This window comes from Chinchilla lanigera, unplaced genomic scaffold, assembly GCF_000276665.1.
Source record: "Chinchilla lanigera isolate Chin_1 unplaced genomic scaffold, ChiLan1.0 scaffold00013, whole genome shotgun sequence".
NCBI classification, from domain to species: Eukaryota; Metazoa; Chordata; class Mammalia; order Rodentia; family Chinchillidae; genus Chinchilla; species Chinchilla lanigera.
In genome coordinates, this window is record NW_004955414.1 from 12,140,181 (window position 1) to 12,147,173 (window position 6,993).

Here is a 6,993-nt window from a genome sequence, read left to right on the forward strand (position 1 = left end):
TATTTAAGTTCACAGCCTCATTGAGGAGTACAAAACTGAGAAGTAATATTTCTTTGAGCATTTTATTTGAAAAAATGGAAATGACCTATGATAAAGAGAACATTCAAACTGGAATTAAATTAGATTGTGTTGTGGGTGGAATTCTGTCTTCCAAAAATTCATAGGTTGAAACCCTAGTGCCAATGTGTTGGAGACAGGACATTTAAGGAGGTAATTACAGTTACTGAGGCCACAAGAGTGGGGAACTAATGCAATATGAGGAGTATCCTCACAAGGGAAAGATACCAAGAATGTGTGCACACAGAGAAAAAAGCTATATGAGAATATAATAAGCAGATGGTCACCTAAAAGCCAAAAAGAGTGGACTCAGGGAAAGCCAACCCTGCTAGCACTTTCACCTTAGATTTCCAGCCTCCAGAACTGAAAATATTAGACTGGCTGGTGCTTAAAACACATAGTCTCTGGTATTTTATTATGATATTGGACCATACACACAGGCTGTTCTTAATTTTTAGCTATCTGTCCATGCATAAATCCTGCCGTTACTTCAAAAAGTCTATATGGAAGATCAGTGATTGGTCAGCAACTATTACATGCTGGGGTACATAAATGAATAAGACATAGGAGCTAACATACAAATAAACTTGCTTCCCCTCCCCCTATTCTCCTTGCTCTTTACATTTGTCTTCTACCTCCTCATACTATCGGTGATAATGATAGCGGTGTTTGTGCCATCCCCGCAGTGATGGTCATCATTAGCCCTGGTCAGGAGCACCATCCACGTACAGAAAATCTAGTTTAATTACCCCCAACCTACAGTTCCCAGTAGATGCCTCAATCTGTATATTTCTGATAGCTGTTAGGAAAAGGATCAAAGTTAACTGTTGAAATAACAACACATAGGAAGATAATACAATGTCAAATCATTATTATTGTGTGTCTCTTTTTAGAAAAGGTATGCACCAAGGATATTTATGAGCATTAGTAACCACCAACTATTCCTACCATGGTCACTGCAGGTGGTCTTAACCCAATGACTCCAGAAATACATTAACTAGCCAATGGTAACATTTCTTTATTCTGGCCTCTAGCTATCTTACCAGCTAGGGTATTTTCATGGGTGATATATTTCTGTCAGTGCTATTTAAATATATAGGAGAATTTAGGTATCTATTATTTGGCTGTACAGTGAGTCTTGCTAGGGGATCAGATTGCCCAGAAAAAATTATTTGATAAACAACCTGTTTATCAAAGGACAGATTTTCTAATTAGGTAGATCTGTGTTGAATACCTATTGGTCTTATATATGCATAACTGAGTTCCTTCTCTTCAGCATTAATTTTCTTATCCATAGAATGAAGATGAATGGTATAATGTTCATAAAGCACAATGCATAGCACATGGTAGGTGATTTAAAATTATTAATGTTCTTCTTCTTGCTTACCTATGAGTAATGTCAGTAGGTTCCTAGAACATCGTATGTTTGAATCTGTTTGACAAGATTAGCTTAAGGGAAGTTACTCATCAGTCTGATCAGTAAAAGATCCTAGGGGCCAAGGTTGGCTCCACTCGGCAACATGTGTCTTGTTCCTTATAAAGGCACCAACCCCTGGAAGGCACCTCAAGCCTCATTCTATTCTCTCCCACAGAATTTGATATTCATGCTGCTACATCAAAAGGTTGGGGCAGCTATTATGTATTAAAATGTGTCATTTTAAATTGCTTTTTTTGCTAGCACTAGCAATATAGATATTGAAATTTCTTCAGAAAATGCTTATCTCATCAAGACTAAAATTATAGTATATGAAATACTAATTACAGTATTATGAAGAAGGTTGAACTTTTCTGTGACATTCTGTCTATTAGGAGAATACTAATTTTCTCTCCTTCTTAAGGCACAGAGAGCCACCCATTGTAAGAAATGTGATTCCCTATCACTTTGTACATCCCTCAGTGCCATTTCCACAGAAGCTAGGTTAAGAGCTCAAATTCCTAGTCTAGGTCTGTCACCTGCATCTTTCTTTGTGTCTGTAGCACTGGAACAGTGTACAGTACAATACCAGGCACTCAATATTGATTAAACAAATGAATGCCTAAATAAAAACTATGTTTCCAGGATCCTAATTCAAGCTATATCTCCTTAAGCTGCCCTTTCTACAGAAGCCAGTATAAGAACTCTCATTCCTGGTCTGGATGTGTCGCATGCACCTTTTCACCTGCTCCCAGTGGAGTCCCACATATTGAAGCCAAATATACCTCAGATTGAATTCTAATGCAGCGGAAGATACAAAGGACAAGAGACCTGATCCTTACCCATAGTATCTGAAATGTATGAAAACTTGTAAAGAACTCTAATCCTTACAAGTAGTTATATCATAATTGTTACTATAATTTTCCAAATCCTCATGATTACCTAAGAGTGTCTTTTATCTCCATTTGCCAATTTAAGTGACTTTTCTGCAGTCAGACGGCTAGCAACTTAAGGAGATATAGCTTGAATTAGGATCCTGGAAACACAGTTTTTATTTAGCCATTCATTTGTTTAATCAATATTGAATGCCTGCTATTGTGATGTACACTGTTCTAGTGCTACATACACAAAGATAAATGACTTGTTGCTTCTTATGGGGACACTTGTCTACAAGTGAAAATGGACTAGCAGTTACCTGCTATGATGCCATCTGGTCAAGGCGTACTGAGGCAGACCAGGGCACAACCACAGCACCTCTGCTCTCTTGCATCCCAGGCTAGGTGAGGACTAATTGATATAGGAGTTCCCTCCTTTCTAGGTTAGGTCATCTCATCGACTGAATGCATTTCATTGTCTGAAAAACAAGGAAATAATTGATACAAAAGGCCTTCCTTCAATGGAGATTTTCTATTACAATAAAGAGATGCATACTCAGTACAATGCTTTTTCATAGTATTTCTGAAAACTTTAAACAGTGATAGCTTGAAAACTGCAGTGAAAATGGGCTGATTCAGTGTTGCATTTTCACATAATGTTGCGCATAGATAATGATGACGTCTTGAGCACTTGAGTAAAGGACAAGACTTCATTCACCTCCTTAGCATCCTTGAGAACTGAAGGCATCAATATTTGTTGCATCCATTCAAGGCAAGCCAGTGGAGGCCTTGGACCCCAGTTGGAGAGTCCTGGATGAAAGGGTACTGGGATGGTAGAAAGTAGTCCTGAGTGACAGCTTACCCAAATAGTTGAGAGCATGCTGAGTCTTTTGTCACAGATGTGGACCAGTAGCAGCTCTGGTGCTTACTGCTGCGAAACTTAGGTAGATTACTAACCTCACTGGTACTCAATATTTTAACCTACCAAAGGAGGGTGGTAATTTACTGCACAAGGCTTTCATGGGGACAGAATGAGTTACCTTATTAAGTCTCGTACATGAAATATTTCTCAGTAAATGGTAGTAAATGGCAATCATCTACCATTCTTCTCTATCAGATATGAATATGGTCTAGCATTTTTTTTCAGAACTCTTCCAAGCTGTGACTTTATTTTGACAAATAGCAGCATTATTAGTCTTGAACATTTAATTTGTTCAGATTTTCTAAAGATCAAAAAAATTAAAAAGACAAACTATCTTAAAATATACCCAGGATGAGCGATAATAAAAATTTCAGGTGTTTCAATCCAATAACTTTTGCCAACTTCCCCCTTGCACACCTATTCCAATTGAAGAAGATTTATATAAAACTGCAAATCCTCAATAGCTGATACATCCATTGCTTCTGCACACATAATCCATGGCTCATGAAGTGTGAACAGGCTGAAAGAAACCCTGGTTTAATGACCACATCTTATAGCAATATATTTTTTACTTCTCAAATGTGGGACATTTTTATTTTAATTTTTCTCAATTCATTTTTATTATCATACAATTGCCACATGAACATGATTTAAGAAGTTAAATAGTACTAAAAGGATGAAAAATGTAAGAAATAAATCTATACTCTGCTTCACCTCTCCTCTAACTTTTGGACTTGCACATGTGGGAATCTTTCATTTGTTAGTTTTTTTTCACTGGGATTGATCTGTGCATGTCCTAATAAATTGGTTTAGTTACTATTTCTTCTTTACGAATTGTAGGCTTCTTTTTTACTTCTTGTCTCCCTTGACAAAGGAAAGCCAACTGAACAAGTAAGTAAAATTATTTTATTCACACTGTGATGAGGAAGATCTCCCCAGGCCTGAAGTCCGGGGATCTGGACATTGTGCTTCTGTCATATACTTTTGTAGGGTACAAGTTGCAGTGAGCCCATTTATCATTGGGATTATTTTGGCAATCAGCAGAAGTCTGTCTGTCAGCTGAACCAGCAATATCTATCTCTGTGTCCAAGTCATTTTAGTGAAACAAATCTGTAGTCTCAGTTAAACATCTGTTTGCTGACTGTGAGATCCAACACCCATATTCTTAGTTTGTATGCTAACTTTGCAAATTCACTTTTTGGTTCAACTTTGGGAAGAATTTTTGGAATCTCATCTTTAAATCCATCCATCAGGAGGGAGGACCCCCAGCGCACAGGGAGCCACAGGTGGGGAGAGTGGGTCTTCCGACTGGCGGCTCGCTCCCTGCCTCTAGGCCCCCAGAGGAAGGGTCTCCGGCCAAAGCGGAGCCACGGGCAGAGAGTGCCAGTCTTCCGGTTGGTTCGCTTCCTGCCTTGTAGGCCCCAGGAGGGAGGGCCCCCAGCCCACGGGGAGCCATGCAGCAGCTAGCACTGTTGCACGCCGGCCCTCAGGCCTGCTGCCACTGCTCAACTGAGAACTATCATGACACAGAGAATCAATGATACAATTGGCCCACCATGCACCAGCCGCAGATGCCCACCCACGGACATGTGTGAATCATTCAAACATGGAAAAACCCCTGGGAATACATGCCATACAACGGGCCACTCTTGCTCCTGGAGAACTAGAAAGGTCCAGAGTCAGCGGAGGAGCAGCTGCTGAACAAGGACTCAGAGAACATGAGAATGCAGACTAAGCCCAAGGAGTCAGAGTTCCTGTGGACTGGGGTCACAAGAGCCACTCAGAAGCTGTAAACCAGGAGGACCTTGCATAATGCCTGTGGAGACTCCCTGGAAGCCATTTTTCCCTGACAGTACAGGCTGTGATGGAGCTCCAGAGAAGTCTGCAGCAGGATTCCTGCTGCCTGTGCTGACAGTTGGGGAGAGGACACTAACTGGTTGTGGGGTCCCAATGCGATGGGAGGCTGGAGAGAAAACACTACAAAAAATGGCTTTTACCCCAGACGGCTCAATTGATTTTTGACAACCCTTAGGCTGTAACTACTTGTTAGATCCTTCTTGTGTATCTCTGTCTTCCTGAGAAACCACTTCAAAGATACCAACATGTAATACAGCAGTCATTGATATTTTTCTACTAATCTATCCATAACTCTGTAATGTTTGTTTTGTTCCTATCCTATTTCATAAATGGATGCATGTTTATTATTATGTGTTTCCTACAACAACCATTGAGAATAGTTAATGATTATTCAATAGGTCACTCATGTATAGTTCTATTTATTTTCTTTAGAAGCCACTTTGAAGATACCTAAGTATAGTACAACAACTATTGATAATCTCCTACCTCTTTTGTCTGTAACTCACTATTATTTGTCTATTTGTTTTCCTGAGAAACTATCTTGTAGATAACAATATGTGAAACAATAACCATTGATAATTTCTTACCACTTTGTCTGTAATTTGGTAAGCCCCCCCTATTATTATGTTATCCTTCTTTTACTCTTTAAAAGAAAAAAAAATCCATCCATCAGTATATTTTAATTGAAGCAATCATAATTTTAATTTTCTGAAACATTTTCTTTTCCTCTGGCTATATATTTTTATAATATCTTGTGCTTATTTCAAGAGTTCAATCTTATGTTTCATTTTTCTGCACGTTAATTATACTTTTATTCAAAATTTTCTCCAGCTTGTTTCCTTCAAGTTCTACTCTTTTTCACTCATCTCTTCCTTTCTCCTCAAACCAAAGACATCCCTTCCTTAGATGGTCACATTCAAATAAGAGACACTAAAAGAGAAGACTGGGGATTCTCCAGGAAAGAGGAATGGAAGTGGAAAAAATATAGTTTTGACTCCTGGGCTTCACTTTATGGAAATGAGATGAGCAACCAGCCTTTGGTTTTATCTATGGTCTCACTCAGCCAATCCACAATTTGACTAAAGTAGAGAAAATAGTACTGTTCCTTTTCTACAGCTAGTGGAACTGGGGCTCAAAGAAGGAGTGGGACATTCACAGTTGAATATAGACCATGCAGACATACACATGTGCATTCATGTGGGCATGCATGCACACAGTAAACTCACTGTGCTGCCATCTTGACAGTAAAATATGGTCATGGCATAAGACATTGGGCCGTTGTTCAGGTACCTGCTGTGTGCACATCCCAAGTTCTGGAGGTCTAGTTCCCCAATGTATAAACCCAGGAACAAAAAAATGGAAAGAGAAAAGGCAGAATGGAGAAATAATCCCAGACCACAGGAGAACAACAGACAGCGTAGGCTTTGCCGAGAACTTTATTTAAACCCCCACAACCCTGTCTTTCTGCACTGACACTTTTCTGAGTGCCACTAGCTAAGGTCTTTTTGATTCCAGAGAAGATGCTTGGTTTCTTCTTAGTATTTCCTTCTTCAGGGGCAGAGGTTAAGGTGACTCCCGTGCTGTTGTTCCACTGACTTTTCCCTCACAGCCTTCCAAATTTCATAAAGTCCATTAAAATCCCTCTTCTGTTCTGGTCTCCTCTGTGTTATCTCTGTAATGTTGCATTTTGAACTAATAAAATTCCTTTAATTTTATTTTAATAGAATTTTTGGAGAGAGAAAGTGTACAGTCATTCTCTTCTTTTATAACTCAGCTCAAATATGATTTACTATCAACTTTTTTTTTGCCTTTTCATTCTTTAAGACACATTTAATAGTCATTGAGTGACTACTGTAATAATAAAATTT